Genomic DNA, 20,769 nt, shown 5'->3' with positions numbered 1-20,769 from the left:
AACGAGGACGGCTGAGATCTCAAGGTCACATCTGTAAAGGCCAAAATGCAACACTTAACAGGGGCAGCATTGTTCACACCAGACAGAGCAATGATTCGCCCGTACTTAAAGACAAGCACAGTCTACACAATAGCAGAATTTGCCCATCCCAAAGCGAGCGCACATAACTCACAGGAGCCCCAAAATGGTGAGTAAGCACAGGGGCAAGGGGGACTGATTGTTTCACAGCCGTACTGTCCTCTGGGGTTCTGTGCCTTGGGGAGAGCTAGCAGCTGCAAGGGGCCCCTATACTGAACACTGTCCCCACATTTTCCACAGGAGTTTGTCCTGGAAGATATCTCGCTGCTGAGAGTGACCTAGGAAGCAAGGGGAGGGTCTTTTACTACAATACGGCTTCCACCCTGGCCCACATGCAGCTTGCCTGTGTGCAGCAATGATCCCCCCACCCCTCACAGCATAGTGGCGTGGACATGTTAGCCTGACTGGGACAAGAAGCACAGTAGCGCTGCCAAGGAACCTGCCCAGCTTCTGCATGAGACCTCTGAAGAGATCACTGAGGCCGATTACCGTGATCAACGCCCTATTCCACATCTAGGCATGCATGCAGCTCTAACCCTCCACGGCCCAAAAGCCTGCACCAAACAACTTCATTCCCAAAATAAAAGCCGCTTACCGGGCACCTCCTCTGGTGTTGACTCCACCTCCTCTGGTGTTGACTCGTCCTTCTGAAAGCACTAGCCGCTGCGACTGGCTACCTTCCTTCTGGCTTGAGAACAGATCCTGGTTGCATACATCTAGGAATGCAGGGGTGTCTCCCTCCTCCTCAGCACCCTCGTTCCAGCTTTTCTCCTCCTTCTCCTGCCTTGTTGAACTGGGCTCTGACGTGTCCATGGTGGTCCTCGGAGTGGAGATGGGGTCACCCCCAAGTATTGCATCCACCTCTTTGTAGAAACAGCAGGTCGCGGGGGCAGCACCAGAGCAGCGGCTTGCCTCACGGGCTTTGCAGTAGGCATTCCACAGCTCCTTCACTTTAACCCTGCACTTCAGTGCGTCCCGGCCATGGCCCCTTTCCATCATGTCCCTTGATATCTGCCCAAAGGTATCATAATTCCTATGGCTGGAGCGCAGCTGGGACTGGACAGCTTCCTCCCTCCAAACATTGATGAGGCCCAGCACCTCGTCATTGCTCCATACTGGGGATCGCCTGGTGCGTGGAGGCATAGTCACTCGGAAAGATGCACTGAGAGCACTCCATGCCTTGCTGAGCAAAGAAGGGGATTTTCAAAATTCCCAGAGAATTTAAAGGGCGAGTCTGACGGTTGGTCACCTGAGGGAGGGCAGTAGAGTTCAAAGTGATGACCAGAGTGGCTTGAACAGGCATTGAGGGACACTTCTGGAGGCCAATCAGAGCACAATAATAGACCATGGTGTCCACACTGGCGCTGTGGCGCTCCAGCCGGGGAGCAGCAAGCATTATGCTTCTCGTCGAGGTGGAGCCCCAGGAATGTTCCAGCCATGGAGTCCGGGGGCTCTACGTGTCTTGCCAGTGTAGACGCGTCGTGAGTTAGGGCACCCGGGGCTGTTTTAATGCGCTCTAACTCGCAAGTGTAGCCATGCCTTAAGTTGGAGTCAACCAATGTGGGTCTAAGCACCCCTGGGTTTTGCCCATTTGTAATCACCTTGATCAAATGCTTAGAAATGTTTTGTTACTGTTTGAAGGTAGGCTTTTTAGGCATGTTTAGAGCAATTGTATAAATACTAGGTGGCCTTTGGATTTAATAAAGGAATTTATGCTTAAATTGCTATCAAGGTAATATCTTGCATAAATAATAATAATTCCAACATTCTGGGGATGGGGCAGTACAAATGACACTAAATTTCAGTAGTTCTAAACTCCCAGGGTGAAGGGGTAGTGACCTAATCTCTGGGCCTATGTAGAATTCTCTCCTAAAGAGAAATTGAGTAACATAAGGGGAATAGAGGTAGGTACTTTGGATACCACTGTAAAAGAAAGCTTGGCAGAGAATGGCATTGGTCCACTGAATGCCATGAATAAATTCCTGGTAGAGGACAAAGGTCTGTTGAATGCCTTAAATGGATAAATTATTGGCAGAGCACAGCAGAGGTCAGTTTAATGCCACTGAAATTTTAAAGAATAAGACCCTTGTGCGACCATGGAGAGAACAGTAATTATAGCTAAAGAATGAGCGCAAAAAACTATAAAGCGAAGAGACACCAGCTGATAAATGAGTCACTTCAGGAGATAAGTGATTTAAGGAAAGAAAGTTAGAAGTTAAAAGGAGGTTTTGCACAAATTAACACTGCAGTATTCAAAGAGAATTAAACTGTCAGAGGTTGTGGAAACATTAAAGAGTGAAAGTGTTGAAGATAATGTTTGGTTTGATAATAAAATCTAATTATGGCAATACAACTCGGTATAGTCACATCCAATGAAACCCCAAGTATTAAAAAACGTCATGAAAAAGGGAGATTAGATTGTCACAAAATTATTATCAACCTAAAACAGAAGGCTTAATTTTAGGTTGAAATAGTGAGTATTCAAACTGGTCTGGGCTCTGACAATCTTCCAACCTCATTTACACTTTCTGTATTCTATTGCATACACAAAACAACTGGAACATATGGTACCACTCCTAAAATTTCAGAGGCCACCAAGCATCTCTCTTCAGAAAGCATCTTCTTGCCCCCTTTCCCCAGATGCTAAATAGGGATGTAAATACTGGTTAAAAAAGTTAACCGGTTAAACAATTAAAATTATTTTTAAACGCTTAACCGAGGTAGCAGGTTAACCTTTTACATCCCTACTGGTAACATGGTGCAGTTGGTCCTCCCTTTAGTAATATCATCTTCCTAGAATTCTTGCATATGTTTTGTAATATTTAGGCTTTCTAGATGTAAAAACTCTATAGTTGTTCTCTTAAGTCATACTGCTAAACGTGTGATTCAGTAAAGTAAAGGAAATCCCTTCTTGTGCAATAACTTTGGTTCACTTCAGTTTACAGGAAGTAGCAGTCACATTCAGGGAATTTCTATACAGTCAAGTTTATAAAAATACATCTGAACTTAAAAAGTCATTACTAAATTTATTAAATTCCTGATGAAACCCACATAAGGTATATAATATAATCAAGACATTATCTTGTCTTTTTCATGACCAATTCAAAATAATCTAAAATCAGTTACACACTGTTAGGTCACATAAAAGCTCTTATGTAAATGGAAATAAAACTACTGTTCAAATTACAGGCTGTGATAAATGAAGGTGGGGGTGGGGGTTAGCTCCCTTTTATGGACACCCAACCAGCCAGTTAACTATAAAATTCCTCTTAGTAGCTGTTCTCTACTTGCTTTACCTGTAAAGGGTTAACAAGCCCACAGGTAAAAGAAAAGGAGTGGGCACCTGACCAAAAGAGCCAATAAGGAGGGCTAGAACTTTATAGCACTGGGGGAAGAAAACTTCCCTTTGTCTGTTTTTTGTTCTCCGGAGAGCAGAAATACAGAGCAGCAATGCTGTAAGCAACTTCAAGCCAGGTATGATCATAAATCATCAGACCATACCTAGAACTACTTATCTGGAACCCCCAAATGCATAAGTAGATCCAGGAGTTTAAAAAGACATGATTAGGTTTATTTCTGTTTATTTCTTATGGCTAATGGACTCCTCTGTGTTAACCCTGGATGCTTTTGTTTGCTTGTAACCTTTAAGCTGAACCCCCAAGAAAGCTATTTTGGGCACTTAATTTTTGGAACTGCTCTTTTAAAATTTAGCAAAAACCTAAGTTCCAGATGTATTTTCTTTCTTTTTTGTTTTTAATAAAATTTACCTTTTTTAAGAACAGGATTGAATTTTTGGTGTCCTAAGAGGTTTGTGCATGTTGTTTGATTAGCTGGTAGCAACAGCTAATTTCCTTTGCTTTCTTTCTCAGCTCTTCCCCAGAGGGGGTGAAAGGGCTTGAGGGTACCCCACAGTGAGGAATTCCCAAGTGCTCCTTCCCTCAGTCCAAGGGGCTTTTTCGCATTTGGGCGGTGGCAGTATTTACCAAGCCAAGGTCAGAGAAAAGCTGTAACCTTGGGACTTTAATACAAACCTGGAGTGGCAAGTATTAATTTTTAAAATCCTTGTGGGCCCCCATCTTCTGCACTTGAAGTGCCTCAGTGGGGATTCAGCCTTGTTACAGGCAATGAAGAAACTCCATCTGAAAAAGCCTTCTTGAACGATGTTTGTTAGAAGCACTATGTTACGTATAAATTTGCTGTTAAATCTCATTGCAGAAAAAAGGTGTGCATTCAACAAAACGAACATGAGTGGTTGCATGAAATACACAAGTTAAAGGCCATATTATTAGCAGTACTATGTTATCTGATAGAACCCAAAAGCATGTTAGGTATTTCAAAGAAACAGCCTTGATCATGCAGAGATGTGGGTAAACTTCACAAACATGGGTAGTCCCACTGAATACAATGGAACTACTCACATGTATAAAGTTATGCATGCTTAAATCCCCTGCCCCAAACAGATTATTGTCCACATTCAGGCATAACAAGTGAGTCATAAACCTAAAAAGGGAAGGAGAGAGGTAGAACAATAATAACAAAAGTAAGACCATGCAATTACTCAGCATGTACATTCTTGACAGTTACGTCAAGTTTCTTTTGGTTTGATTACAACCTTATTTCTTGTACATGAAAACAACAGAAGTAAATTTTAGGGAACACCTAGGTAAAATAAAACATATTAAAAAGGCCACTGAAGTGGAACTTCATTGCACTCACTATTTCACAGGGCTGTTGGAAATATTAATTAGCTGATATCTGCAATGAAGTGTTTTGGTGTAGAGTGCAATGTAAGATCCTAACCCTGCAAGCCAGTCCATGCAGGACCGACTGCTTAATAATAATTTTCCTGCAAGTTATGTGGAACCCACGTTAGAAATATTACTCACTGCGCTCTCCCTTCCTCAGGCAAGTAAAATATCACTAGTTTTTTCAATTGCCATCATCACAATAAATAGTAGATAAGTTTTGTGCCTAGAATAGTACATTTCCATGACTGTGAAAAAGCATTTGTTTGCTTTTCATGACAAACGAAAGTGAACAGAAATTTTAAAAATAGATATATACAGACAACTATTTAAGATCCACTATTATTACACAGAAGAGACATTTGTTTTAAAATGTAATTCTTTTTCATTCTAAATAGTGTAAAATCAGCTCCTGTGTCACTGACCTGACAAGGCGAGGGTAGGATTTAGAGTTTTTGTATTTCCCCTTTAAGATTTAACGCCATCATCACTAACATCAAAGTTAAATGAGCCATACTGGAACATGAGATCCAAACTCCCCTGAACTTTAGGGTGTTTGAATTCTGGATGAAACTTAGCAGTAATGACCCATCTCTACTTAAAATCATTACCAGGAATGCAGCTTCACATACTGATTAAGTGTCAGCAGTACCATCAGTCTGCAGGAGAAACAACACTGAACTCAGGTCTTGACACATTTTAAAACAAAAAACCCACATAATTTTCAGTTCACCTTTTAAAATATATTTTTGTAATGACTCTTGCTTTCTTCTTCTTCCCCTTCTCCCACCCTTCCCCCTGCCTTGGGCTGGTAATGGCAGGGTTTTGGAGCCATAGTACTGTTGCAGAATTCCAACAGGAGTAAATGGTCCAGTAGTGAGGTCTCTGTTGCTTGCCCCACTATACTCAGTTATTCCCTGGCAGAGCAGTGTCAAAGGACAAGCTCAGGTGTGGGAACCACAGCTGAGGCCTCGCTGTGCAACACTATCACCAATTAGCTAAGAGAGGGAGCAGAGGAAGAAAGCTTGAAGGAATTTAGCACACACACCTCATACACACCACAATCAGTGGTGCAAGTAGAAATCATTTCTTGCTGGTACTGCACTCTTGGGAGGGACACAAAGGGAGGGGCATGTGACCTCCCCACATGACCCTCCATCTGACTCCTCACCCCGCCCCCATGCATCACAAACTTTGCAACCAAGTCTGTGGCTGTGTGATGGAACTATATAGCGGAACTATTCTGAGGAATGGACACTGAATAAAATTATACTTAAGTGGGTTTTTATTAAAATAAACACTGGTAGAGTGCTGCAGGGTCAGGAAGCATGTTTGTCAGCCGGTATCCATGCATTTCTACAGTGACACATAACAAGCTGTATAGCTGCAGAACATGTTCCCTGGCTGGTTACATGCTCACTTATATAAATATAGTGCTTTAAAATGGCTAAATTGGTCCTAGCCCCAAATAAAAGTTAACCATAAAATGGGTTCCATGTGCTCTTAAAACAACCCAGAAATGTATCAATAAAGTAGGTTAGTTACAGCTATTGCACATTAATTTACAAACAAAATGGGTTTCAGATTTGAATTTTATTCTTTGCTTTTTTTTTTAAAACCATACAGACATCTTCAGCCTAAAACTGTTCAGGGCTGATATACAGAGCACCACTCGTGTTACATAAGGAGTTAAGAATTTCTCAAGCATTCACAGAAACATGATGGGGCAAGAGTAGGCTTTATGGTTCCTTGAACACAACATACTCCTGACAGAATTCTCCACCACTGTGGGGATGCAGAATTCATATGGCCCGCATATTTCTGTGCCCCCTGTGCAGAAAAACGCAAAAGAAATCTGCAGGGGGAACACACGTCTCTTCCCCAGCAGTCCTGGCAGTGTGTCTGTTCCAGCATGCCTGGATCAGCTTCAGAGACGCAAATCACTGCGGGGGACTCGGCGTGCGTGCAGGGTAGATGCTTATCACTGTCAGAGGGCAGGGCTGGCCAACAAGCGAGAGAGACTCTGTTCCTCTCTCTTGATACTGCAACTTGAAGGGCGTGAAGGAGGGTAGGGTATTTTGTTATGCAGGAGGAAGGCTCTGTCCCCTGGCAGAAGTGTAGCAGCCTGCCTGCCTAGTAAAACGATAAAAAATGGTTCAGCCTCTGACATACCGTCATAGGTTGTCCTACAACACAGCCTCTAACAAGACCAGGCTGTCCCGGACACCAGGTAACAGGACTGCTTACCTTTACACTAAGAAAGTTGGCAAGGCACCAACGTCTGCATGTGGTGTGTATCCAGGAAGACTTCGCAGTGTTCGTGCTGTGCGCCCTAAAGTCCTTATGAGGTTGTCAAAAACAAAGAAGCATGTTAGCAGAGCCTATGGCAGTTCCATGTGTGCTAAATGTGTCTGTGATAGAATCAGACGAGCTTTCCTTATTGAGGAGCAGAAGACTGTTGTGAAAGTGTTGAAGGCACAAGCACAGAGTCAGAAATCTAAGTGAATCTCTTTGTATTGTCTGCCTAATAAATAAAAATTCAACTTTAAAAAAAAATAACTTCTTGAGAACTGAAAAAACACTTAATTAAATATTAGTATCATGTTACTGAAAATTGTTTGTTTTTAAGTTAAAGAAAATATCTTTTGTAAAAAAAAACCCCACATTTTGTTAATGTTGCTGTTGATGGTTAATTGATCTCATTCTCTAAGGCAGAAATGTAGCAACCTGTTTGCTTAATAACATTGTTCCCATTCTCAGTCAATTCCCCCAGGAGCATAAAAACCTGTAGAAGTTTTAAGGCACCTACATTGCCAGAGTGATGTAAAGCCTTATAAATGACAGTAAGGGAATCAGCTAGAAAGATCTATGCGCTTTCTCACTTTTTTCCTGAGGTTAGATTTTTACTTACCCATTAAAAAAATTAAAAAAAAAAAAAAAAAAGCAGCAAGCCTTTTGAGGGCAAATAAAATATTTTCCAAGCAGTCAATAAAATGTCAGGACAACCAGAACCAAACACTTCCCAAAGTACCCAGCTAGGTCCAGGACGATGATTAGCAAAACTGAATGACTTTCACGTGTGACAGTCTGAGCAATTTAAAATGACATTCTACGTACATACGTGTGTGTGCGTGCTCTCTAATGTAGTTTAAATGAAAATCCAGGATTATAACGGGAATGCAGGGTATTCGTTACCAAGCACTTGTAACTTAACTTTCATGTGTTTACAAAATGCCGAATAGTTATTGCGACTTTTTTCTGTATGGTAGTTTACCAAAACAATTGAAACTGGTGTGATTATATTGCATTATTTTGACAAATAAAATTTGCAGAATTTTTAATTTTTTGGCGCAGAATCCTTCCAGGAGTAACACACAGCTATCTCATTAGCCACTACCAACCATCAATAACTTTTTTTATTATTATTTGTTTAAGTTTGAGGGTATTTATCTCCCTTCCCTCCTCCCAGAAGCTGCACTCAACTGGAAAAAAAGTAATTCTCAGGTATGATTGAATGTGTGGTCATTTCCCCCTCTGTTGAATGTGACCCTAAAGAAAACAGGAAGAAGACAGAAGGGGAAACAGATGTACAGGGTAAGAAACAGAAGGGCAGGAGGAGGGAAAAGGGAGAGGAAGATTGAGAAGAAAAAATAGGATGAAAAGATGGAGATGCAGAAATTAAGTGGGAAAAGGCTGAGCGGTAAAGAGCCGAGAAGAGAAAACAGAGAGGCGTAAGGTATTTTCTTATTGTAATTCCATTAACCTGGAAATTCTTCATAGATACCAGAAAGGAACCCTTCATATTTCAGTAATGGTCTCTCTTTGATAATCCTAGCACAGTACTAGTTTTAGTTGCTCCCTAGTAAACCTTAGGTTTTAGGGTAGTAGCTGTAAACAGTGCTTTTTAAGATAAACAGGAATGTTTATTTTATGCAAATATGTTAATTTATTTGATTAAATTCCTAAAAGGCTGATAATCACAAGAACAATCAAGTCAACTTGAAAATGCATAAACATTCAAAAGAACTGTAATTTCCTTCTCTTGGTCTTGAAGTAAGAGATGGTCAATCTAATATGCCCCCAATTAATCAGATTTTGGATTTTTAATCCAGTTGACTGTAATTATCTAACTCTAAAAACAAATCCATGTTAAAGAAAAACTTGCCATAAAACACATTAATGACCAACTGCAAGGTAAAAATTAGTAACAGTAAACAGATTTGTGTGTGGAATATTATATTAACTAGATAGGTCTGGGCACACAGTATTCAACACAGGAACAAGTTTTACTCATTTTTGCAATTTTTTTTCAAATTCTTTGTAAACTTCAATTTAGTTATTTCACTGAGGGGGGTCCCAGGATGCTTCATTCTTTCAGAAACAGCTTCAATAAGCAAGGTATTATCACAAGATTTCATTGAGGGGGGAGGGCAGACATAACTTTCTGAGCCATTCAAAAATATTTCTGTGTCAAACGTGCTCTACAATCTAGCTATCTGTGCTTATCTCTTCTCATTTTCCTGCTTTGGAGTTCACATTTAAGTTGAAGAGTAAGAGTTTAATTTTAAAAAACGATTAGCTGCACAATCACTGAAGTTTCAGAACAGTAAGAACATTTTTTTTCAGCATGTGGTCTGCGTGCACATGCAATGGTTAAATCTAGTCTGCAAGTTCGCACGCTCAAGCAGAAAAAAAATAGAACTGTGTTTCTCTATACAATACTCTTTTGACTACATGTAAAACAGATTTCTTCCCTTTTTTAAAAAGGGAAATTAACAAAGTTTACACCCAGCACTCTAGTGCACTAGGGACATGTATGCACTAATGCAGTAGTCAGCAGTCCTCTACCTATCAGCCCTGACTCCTCACACTGCAATGATTGTTCATAGCACCTTCTCTTAGTGGGCATCAAAGCTGTAATGAAATTCTAAAGAAAGGCAGAAGTCACAACCTAGTGGCAGGCTTGGCGGTCCAGTGTCATTTTAAGCTACTTTGCATCCTGATCTGGGCTGGGACTGGAGAAACCCCACATGCAACTTAACGAGCACCGAGGGCCTCTCTAAATTAAGACCGCTTTCCAGGTGGTCCTATGGGCTGCAGCAATTCCCAGAATCCAGGCACTGCTGAGGCCCACCCCAACAAACCGCTCCTCTCCTAGCCCACCCCATCACAGAACATTCCTTGTACGTGGAGTTAGGAGGGGTCCTCTGTGGGCAAAATTACTGCTATCTTTCACAGCTTCTGTGGCAATGGAATCCTCACCCAGCTGGAATCAGAATATTTAGGGCCTCTTATACACCTCCAACCCTTCTACTCAGCATAAAGTATCCAAAGCAGGATTCCAGACTTTATTTCAAAAGAGCTCTGGGCCAGATTTTCAAGTGCCCAACACCTGAGATTGTTGTCAGATTTTCAAAAGAGTCCAGAATGCAATGTAATGATCTATTTTGAAGATAAGTATCAGAGCGGTAGCCGTGTTAGTCTGTATCCACAAAAAGAACGAGGAGTCCGTTGGCACCTTAAAGACTAATAGATTTATTTGGGCATAAGCTTCCGTGGGTAAAAAACCCACTTCTTCAGATGCATAGAGTGAAAATTACAGATGCATCTGTAATTTTCACTCCATGCATCTGAAGAAGTGGGTTTTTTACCCACGAAAGCTTATGTCCAAATAAATGTTAGTCTTTAAAGTGCCGACGGATTCCTCATTATTTTGAAGATCTAGCCCAAAGAGCTTAGAGGAGAAAGCTAGGGATCAGATCTGACAAAATAAAAAGGCATTCAAAAAATCATTTGAATGGATAACAAAAATACCCAGATTTGAGAAAAATGCAAAACCTTTCCCACAATACCACACACACACAAAGTCCAGTCCCTGAAGACTGAAGGAACAAGAGAAAAATATATCTTTATGCATACACTTTATTTTGTGACATGCTTAAATACCACTGTGATTAATGCTGTACAAGAACTTAAATAGATACCTTCAAAGATTTAAGATGACCTTCAAAGGAAAAAATACTCCGCACTCTTTTGCTTCTCTATAATGTATTTAAATGCCTACCTTATTCTGTTTTAAACACATGAAAAATGTAGGCTTTTTTTTTTTCAGCTGAAGATCTCAAACTAATGGATTGTGACATCAAGACACTGAAACCTTGGCAAATGAGATAGGAATGGAGTTTAGTCAGAGACTGTTTAAAACTTTGTTTTTTTATTAGCTTTTGTTAACATCTAATTAACTCAGACACACACAGGAGAAAATTTATCTTTGTGAAAGACTCAACCCCTGCCTGTCCACCTAAGGACTAAGAAACTCCCACTGAATTTCCCTAGTTCTTCCAGGAGCACTTCAACAACAACAACAAAGCAGGAAAAAACAAAACAAAACACAACTCCTTCCAAGCCTTCTTTATCCAGACTGAAGAAGGGAAAAAGTGACAAATATCCTCTCTCCCCTGTTTATGGATATCCAGAAAACATGATATTCCTTGGCTACTAGTTTCCCCTTTGGCCTAGATGTTGAAGGAATCAAACATAAAATTCTTTGTTTTTCTTAAAAGGGCCCATCCAGGTATCCAGTTACAGGATTAAAGGCTCAATTATCTTGCACTAAATACAATACCATCTTGAAAAGTGAATACAAATAGTATCTTGAGGTCCCACTTTAGTTGTGCTTTAATTACTTCTATATCAAATTTGCTTGGTGTACAAAGTTAAAATTTTATTTCTAGTTATCCTATGATCTGAGAGTCGAGCTAGATTCTCTCCTCCTTTCACATCATCACCAATAAAAAAAAGTTCTGGGGGCCAAATTAGGTTTCATTTATAACTGTGTACTGCTATTGGCTTTTAAAGGGATAGTGTTTCTATAACAGAACATAATTTGAAGATACTAGGGCAGCCCAGGTGTAACTGAGAACTTAATCTGGCTTTGCCACCTTTTTCCTTTATTACTAACAACTATGCATGAAGAGAAAAGGATAATTTATTTTTCAGATCACAGGCTGTGGGGTTGAATTGGGTTATTTGCAGATCTAGCAGTTAGAAAAAGACCTCCTTTTACCTGTAAACTAAGAAAGCTTGATATGAAAATCAGTGAACCACAATTAACACAGAGTTTCATGATACCATTTTTAGAGAATCACCTTTTAGATTTTAAAGAATGCAGTTTAAATGCTAATGTTCCTATCAGTACTTCCAATCAGGTCAAATTCTTAATAAAAATATATCACCATATAAAAGCCCTTAAAACTCTTCTTACAACTCCTCCCCAATTATGGGGCAGAAGGGGCGGTGATTAAGGGAGCTTTAAGAGTGGAAACAATCCTGTAGGCTGCCTGATCCCTAAATAGCTTTTACAAAAGGGTATTTATCCTCTCCAACAGAGGTACAAATTAACAGTTACAAACTCTTATAATTAGAAGGTTTCCCTGTACTTTGTTCCACAGATGTGTGCTACAACATAAACCATCTTTGTAAGGTAAGTCTATGCAACTAAGTTCTACCAGTGCTTAGCTTTTTCTTAAACTTATCTCACTGAGCCTATGTTTGGCTCATTTAGTCCTGCAATCTTATGTGATTATGTACTCAATGAGTAGTTCCACTGAAATCAACATAAGCAAAATTATTCATATGTGTGTTTATAGAACTGGGGCCATAGTTTGATCTTTCTCATATATTTTAATTAAACAAACCCTTGCTTTTTCAGTATGAGTAAGGATTTGTATAACTTTGGCAAGCCCTAAATCAGCTAGTTAGGACAAAATTAAAGTTAAAAAAAATGCCAAAACCCTCAGTCTTTCAAATTTACAAGAGTACAAATGTGTATATTTTCAGTCTGCTCAAGGGCCAGTTAAGGATCATTCACAGGTAATGTTGGGCTTGTGCCCTAAACTTGCAAAGTTACGCCAAAATCCTATCTGATCCCAGCAGACAAATTGCAGTGTATTTTCTGGTCCTGAACAGCTCAATTATATATTCTGAAAAGCAACTAATGCATATAGTTGTGGCTTCTTGTTAATTTTTTAAGTCTTATCAAAAAGAGGGCCAAATCCTGGAGGTGTCTAACCTACATCTAGTTTACCAACCAATTCAGTAAAATCAGTAATGATCTTCTGCCCATGCTTCAAACTGTATGGGCAATTAAGAGTTTTAAATGGAGGGAGGAGCTTGCTAGTTAGTTCTGGTAACATGATGGGCTATACTTTAGCACCTAGGGTTTTCTAAAAATAAGATCATAGTGGTCCAAACTGCTAATGTTAGTAACAAATTACAGGCGGACTGTGAAGTAAATATAAGGTAACAGTCCTATTTGCAAATGTAAATTAGGCAGTTAGGCTCCTATGTCTTATTGAAGCATAGCACATAAGCCCCTAAATGCTTGTATCATTTGAAAATGGGACTTAGACTGCTAAGTCACTTATGCCTTGCAATGCTGAGCTAAGCAACACCTAAATACCTTTAAAAATCTGGTTCCAAGTGCCTAGCAAACCTATTTCCTCTTAATTCTTTTCCTTTTTCAAACACTCTAGTCTACTTCAATTAAACTTCAGAAAAAAGACTCAACCCTTTGACAGATATTTCTACCTCAGACACATTTTACAAAAGCCTAAGCTGCCTGACAAGGGTTTAATGGAAAGGCCAATTAAACATAACCTAAAATCTAATGACAGGTTTCAGAGTAGCAGCCGTGTTAGTCTGTATTCGCAAAAAGAAAAGGAGTACTTGTGGCACCTTAGAGACTAACAAATTTGCCAAAAAGTACTTCCTTTTCTTTTTGCTAAAATCTAATGTCATGAAGAAATATTAGTCAACTTCTATAACTGATTTCATTATTCATATTTGTCTGATGCACTGTTCACTAAACTTAGCTGGTGACTTAATATCAAAATACGAGTTAAACTCTGTCTACCTGCATATAGGTGCAAGTATCACAGCATAGGTTAACTGCTAAATAGTATACGTATATCGTACAAATCAGTTACATGTTGTAGCAGAAGTTGACAATGTTATGTATAAGTTGGGCCCTACCAATTTCATGGCTATGAAAAATGTGTCACAGACCATGAAATAAGCCCTTCCCCATGAAACCTGATCTCCCCCTTGCTGATGGGAACACCCCAGTGAGGGGGCTCCTAGCTGCAAGTCCTATCTGGGCTGGGGAGGGAGAGGACTTGTCCTTTCCCTGCACGGCCACTCTCAGGGAGATCAAACCCACCTTGGAGTACCTTCCCCCTGCCCAGCCTCAGAGGTTCATGCAGCTGGAGGAGACTTGTGGAGGTGGGTCAGATATCCCCCTGCTCCTGGGAGGGCCACAGCTAGCGGGGCTCCTGGGTGCGAATCCCTGCTGGGCTGGGAGGGGACAGCTCTTGTCCTTCCCTTGCATGGCAGCTGTGGGGGGGGAGATGAAACCCACTTCCGGGTACCTTTTGGGTTGGGACCCCCCATGCATACCACATCCCGAAATTTCAGATATAAACCACTGAAAACATGAAATTAACCGATTTTAAAACCCCTCTGGTTGTGAAATTGATCAAAATGAACTATAAATTTGGTAGGGCCCTGTGTATAAGGGATGAAGAAGTCCTAACAACAGCCTGACTACACATAAATATAAAATATTTACCAGAGAAAATTCTATTTCATGCTATCACTAGGAAGGGAGATCCTGTAAACAGGTTGGCAGGGAAGGGATTAACACACCATTTTGTGAGAGGGAAGACCAAAAGTACTGGACCTGTGTGAAGAGCTTTACAAGTTAGTAGGGCTAGGTTAGCTTTGTGGAACCAGTTCTGCCTAAGCACACAGAGTTAAAGGATTGCAGTCTTGTCTAGACACAGAAACATCAGATTAATTTAAGTCATGGTTTTGCAGCTATTTAGCTAAACTCAATGCAACTCTGTGTGGACATGTACATCTGTTTAAACCTAGCACACATCAGTTCAACTTGCCCTTGTTATGAAAACTAGACTTACATGATCTAAAGGTCCACATACAAAGTTTGCATAGAGTTAGCTAAAGCTGTACAAAACAACACCTTTAACTAAACCAGTGCAACTTCTGTATTTAGCCCAGGGCCAAGTGTAGTAATGAGGAAGGATCTTTAGGAAGAGGACTGGAGCTGAAGAAAACTATAGGATTCCTCCACTTCTTTAGAACTTAGCTAAAGCAAGCCACACTTTACCGGTACTTTAGCTGAGGGAAGCCCTGTTGTAGCTGCGTTTGATCACTAAAGAGACAGGACAGACTCAATATTTACCTTTCTGTTTCACAGTGAAGTTCACTGCAAAGGTGTATAAACTTCACCCTCCCTTCTTGCTCTAACCACCCTGTCATACATTAAGTGTATTTATTGTCAAATAGCTGTGGAACAATTTTAATTGCACAAATAATGCCAGATGTCTTACAGACAAGCATGAAGGCAAAACAAAGATAACTGAATGAGAGAGCTTACAGTGTAAACCATGGTGTTGTATATTACTCCTGGGAGCATTCTGCGTACAATATTTTAAATTTCTGCATAATTCTGCAAATTTTGTCAAAACAACACTACATAATCACACCAGTTTCAATTATTTTGGTAAATAATTGAAACCAGTTTCAATTATTTCAAAATACCTGTCAACAAGTATGTCTGTAACAATACAGACACACAAAATTTTCCCCAGGAGTAGAGAGGAACTAGGTTGTCCTAGGGGTTTCTTTAACTGTTTCTCTGTCCCCTTCCTCCCCAGAGCCCAGCCGAGGGAGGGGTGGGGGGGGCAGACATCGACAACCTCGCCCCCCAGCCCACCCATGATGCCCCCCCAGCCAATACCCCCCCCCAAAAAAACACAGCCCAGATACCCGCACCCCCACACTAGAGCCCAGCTGTGGGGGCCTCCCCTTTTGCCCAGACACTGTCCTCCCCCTCCCCTGAGCCCATGGATCCAGAGGAAGAAACAGCCTGATGCTCAGTCCCAGGCTTGCAAGGAGTTTCCTGAGCACCGCCCACTCCTTCCCTCAGGGCGTGCTGGGAACTGCAGCTGCCAGAAACCCTCTAGGTCCTTCCCCCTCCCCAACAGCGTCTTCTATGTGCAAGAGTTCTGCTGAGTCCAGTGGCCCCTAGCTGCACTGCAGCCCATTTCTGTGGGGGGAAAATAAATTCTGAGCACATGTTAATTTCTGCAAAATTCTGCATTGCACAGTGGCGCAGAATTCCCCCAGGAGTAGTATATTTATTCCTCTCAAAGGACATCCAGTTCAAATTTCCTTTGTCAAGAGACTTTTTTCAAATTGCCAAATCGAAAGAAGTCAAGCTGTGTGCTGCTGACTCTTGGCATATAACCACAAGCAGATTCACTAACTGGAATATAGAAGAGCATTTTATTGATCTATGAACCAAAACAGAATTTTCCTTCTTCTAAGTGTATTGGCTCAGCAGTGCTAGCAGGAGCAAAAATTCCTTTTTGTCAATAAACAGATATGACCCTAAGGCAAACAGGGATCAGAGAGATGCTGAATAGGAATATGTTGGTTTTTAGAGTTATTTTTCTGACCATAGCTGCACTTTCTGGAAGACACGTGAACTTTGAGTATCCTCTAACGTCAAGATTTTTTAGATATTAAGAGACTTTCTAAAAAAATCAATAGCTAATTTTTAAAAGTTAAATAAAAGGCAATTAAGCCATCCTTTGTCTGGGGGAGTCAGAGATTTTTGTCAGAGAGAGATTTAGTTATGAAGGCCATGAAGTCATAAGATTACATCAGAAGAATCTGAGTCCATTAGGAATGTAAACCACTCAAATAGAACTCATCACAGGGAGGGAGGGGAAGTAGTGTTATGTATAGTTCTAGAACCATAGGTATATTTTTAACAATAAAGTCGAATGCTTATACCTATGTTACTCCATCTACAATCCTCAGGCCACCATATCAGGACAAAAAATGCCACAGAGAAAATGGAGAAGTTGGGAAGGATTCTATGTTGAGTGAGAGTTGGAGGACAACAACTTGTTTTCCAGCTCTCACTCAATGGGAATGATCATGGAACGAGTGTGTTTCTAGTGGGGTTCTGCAGAGATCAGTACTAGCTCCGATGCTATTCAACACTTTCATCAGTGATTGGGAAATAAATATACAAACTGCCGATAAAACTTTGCAGATGACAGACTGCTGGAATGGTAAATGAGGACAGGGTAATAATACCTTGATAAAAAGAAAAGGAGTACTTGTTGCACAAGTACTCCTTTTCTCTTTGCGAATACAGACTAACACGGCTGCTACTCTAATACCTTGATAAGTAAGGCTCATGCAAAAAAAAATGCATTTTAATCCAACCAAATGCAAAGTTGTACACCTAGGTAAGAACAAGGAATGCAGGCCATACCTACAAAATGCTGAAATAGCCTCTCATTCCCAACATGATTCAGTATTTCTACCACTTCCTGGCTAAACGTGAAAGACAAGGAGCATGTACAAAATTTATAACTTGGATTGAACAAATGCCTTCCTATAATCATAGCTGATTCATATATATTTAAAGGTTGAGTTTTCCTTTTTCTTATTGTGTAAGAGGCAATCCGCTTGAGTAAAGGCATATACCAGAGAAATGATTACTGTGTAAGTGGCTCCATGACATTTATGTGGCTTGGCAACACTGCGCAAACAGCAAACAATGCAAACGAACAGACCTCAATATGAAGCAATCCAGTAGCGCATAAAAGGGGACACATCTAGCTTAAGCACCTGACTAATGCCTTGTAAACAAATATGGCTTAGTCCAAACAACCATTTTCAGTATGAACTTAAACTCTGCTGAAAAGGGGAAACTGGTCGTAAGTGACTTACGGATGCCAAGCAACAGCAAGTTGTTAGAATCATGCAGCTGCCCAAGTTCTTGACCTGCTATTTTAATTTTATTGTGGTTCTACGTGCTGCATAATGTCTGTAAAAATGTGAGACTAAACTAGTCCTGTGAGTTTCACCTCCTGACAAACTCTGCACAGAGTCTAGGTCTGAATGTCAAGACAAGCTAACTCAAAGGAAACAAAAGTTAAATCTGGAAGTGTCAAATTTGTTTCAAATGACTTTTCCAATCACAAATCCATTTGTTCCACATTGACAAAACTGGATACGGATTTCCAAAAGTTGCATCTGGGAGGATGTACCAATACAATATCACCATTTCCTTGAAGGATAATTAAAATCAGAATAACTAGCAGTGAAGAAACAGAAGCAGCAAACAAAATGTCAATAATGAAACAATTTTGTGTACAGAGTCTTAATTCTCACCTATGGCCCCATATAGGTCTTTATGGAAAGTGAGTAACAATACGTAAACATGGCATGTTATGCAACAAGTTGTAGAACTAATGATTTTTCAATCACTTTTTAAGATGAGTTAAGGGAAAGGTTAGGCTCTTAACTCCTCTGGTTAATAAACAACCAAATTTTATAAACAGATCATTACTATAACATAATTGGCTGAAAAGCCATGAATAACCATTTAAAGGTAACAAGCAAAAGGAGATAATTAAGCTTTTTTATTTTTTAAAGCAAGCCCTGACACACTGTCTCTAGCAACACTACATTATTTTCCTACAGTTGTCCCAAAATTGCTATGATGTCACAGTTCAGGGCAACTGTCACACTACGGCATCCATCTTGTCTATGCTAGCATCACCGTGGTGTTACCATGCACAGGAGGTAGCAACAGTGGAAAAATCTTAACGGAGGAGGAAAAAAGCCTTTGGTGACTAAAGAACTAGTGAAACTGACCAAGAGGCAAGAAAGTACAAATTGAGTGAGTGGAAAGGTTTTGTTTTTTTTAATCAAGACTGTTTAAAACTTTGATACCTACTGAACACTTGGTCAATCTTAAAATTTAACATCCTTGCTTCTTTACTTAAGAGGATGGGGGGGTTGGCTCACCTTAAGTCCTCTAGCAAAACTAGCTGCCAGGGAGGACCAGACTTTGCAGGCCATTTCTGTTATTTCCAAGATAAAAGACAATGGAGGAGAGTGGGGAGAATTTTAAGGCTTTCATACTGTTCATACAATAAAGCAAAAAAAAAAAAAAAAAGCCAACCCCGATTTAAAAAATCCTTTGCGGGTCACCTTTAAACTGAGTGTCTAGCCTACCCCATCATCTTCTCATCATTAATTCTCTAGTGAGATCACAAATAAGATAGCCAATTGCTTTTTGTATGTTGTTTGCTTTTGTCTTGTCCTTATCATGTTTGCCTAATAAGAAAATAAATCTTGGCATCAGTAAGGATTCCAACCACCATTCTTGTAACAGCAGTGTTCTTCTTTTGCTTGAGGGGAAAAATAGACTCCTAGCATACTGCTGCTATGCAAACTTTGGTTATTTGTCATAGGTGTTGCAATTGAGGCAGGGCACACAATAGCTCTGCCCAAATATAAGCTGTCTATGATAGATGCTCTTGTTTTAACTAACTTGCTTTTGAGTCAGAGCCCAAAATAAAGTACTGAACAGCCAATATATCAAGGGGGTATATGCTAGAAAATTAGGTTGGCATAATTACAACACTCAGGAGTGTGAAAAATCCACACCCAGAGCGAGGTAGTTAAGCTGACCCAAGTCTCCATGCAGACAGCACTAGGGCAATGGAAGAATTCTTCCATCAACTTAGGTACCGCCTCTCAGGGAGGTGGATTACCTATACCGACAGTAGTGTCTACACTGAAGCACTGCAGCATTGTAGCTGAGCCCCTGTAGCATTTCAAGTGTACACAAGTTCCAAGTCTCAGAGGGCATGTCTACACAGCAAGCCGTATCCCGCAGCAGCGAGACTCAGGCTCACGCTAGAGCACTAAAAACCGATGTGTAGATGTTCGATTTGGGCTTGGCTGCTGAAGCCCATCTGCTCCTTAGGCTTCAGAGCCTCAGCTCCAGCCCAAGCCCAAACGTCTACATAGCTATTTTTAGCGCCATACTGTGAGCCTGAGTCCGAAGACCCAGGTTCTGAGGCTCGCTGCTGCAGGCTCCTGCTTGCTATGGAGACCTATCCTAAGAAGCCCAGCTGTCAGTTCTGAAACGTCAAAGGTTATGTAGATGTACCTAGTTTCAGTCCTTCTATCCTACTCTGCTGTCTCCAACTCAAAACTCAAATAAAATAAGGTTAGCCACAGAACTTTACTGCAAGATAAAATCAGCACAACCAACCCAAAGGCTCATGCCAACTCTTGGTTGGGACTCTTGGGAAGTATACTGCTGTTACAGACATCCTTATATCACCTGTTCAGGTTAGGGTTCAGGATGACAAGGCATAGACGCTGACACGGTGGGTGCTCTGGGGCTGGACCACCCACAGAAAAAAAAAAATAGCGGGTGCTCAGCACCCACCAGCCACCCGTCAATCAGTTGTTCGGCAGGCCCCACCGATCAGCTCCTCCCTCCCTCTCCCCTCCCCCCTGTGCCTCCTGCTCACCACAGATCAGCTGTTTGGCAGGAGGGGAGGTGCTGGAGGGAAGAGGGGCAGAGCGAGGGGGGAGCGTACTTGGAGGAGGGGGTGGAGCAGAGGCGGGAAAAGGCTGGGTGGAGGCGGAGCAGGGGCAGAGGCAGAGCAGGGGAGGAGCACCCCGGACGAAAGCTGAAAGTCAGCACCTGTGTCACAAGGAACCTCAAGTATATTCACTTTTGAAGGATTACCACATGGTAGTAAGGGCACATCTTTTATTTCAAATTAAAATTATAAATCAACGTTCTATTCCCTTTTTGCAACAGGATGAGTCTGATTCATCCTTTGTGGATTAGTCAACAAAAAATACAATTACAGTGGGACAGATATTGTTTTCCTGTTTGCTACAGTGGAAATGGGTATGGATTCATTATAAGAATTTCCAGCTAATAAAAGTGAAGCAGTTTGAAAAATATCATTTCACTTGGAACATTAGCAGGCTAGTTTTCATCAATTTAAGTTTAATATAGGAGTTAGAG

General features: G+C 40.8%; 1 protein-coding gene and 1 pseudogene across 2 annotated transcripts in view; one reads left to right on the top strand and one right to left on the bottom strand.

Annotated features, from left to right (window-relative positions):
* The window catches only part of JAK1 (Janus kinase 1), a 105,161-nt gene that overhangs the window by 71,439 nt on the left and 12,953 nt on the right, over positions 1-20,769 (bottom strand). The gene's annotated exons all lie outside the window — the stretch shown is intronic.
* On the top strand, positions 6,974-7,382 carry LOC144268947 (large ribosomal subunit protein eL34 pseudogene; annotated as a pseudogene).

The sequence above is a fragment of the Eretmochelys imbricata genome, chromosome 8 (assembly GCF_965152235.1).
Source record: "Eretmochelys imbricata isolate rEreImb1 chromosome 8, rEreImb1.hap1, whole genome shotgun sequence".
Lineage (NCBI taxonomy): Eukaryota > Metazoa > Chordata > Testudines > Cheloniidae > Eretmochelys > Eretmochelys imbricata.
The sequence above is the reverse complement of the archived record's forward strand: the minus strand, read 5'-3'. Positions and strand labels throughout refer to the sequence as shown.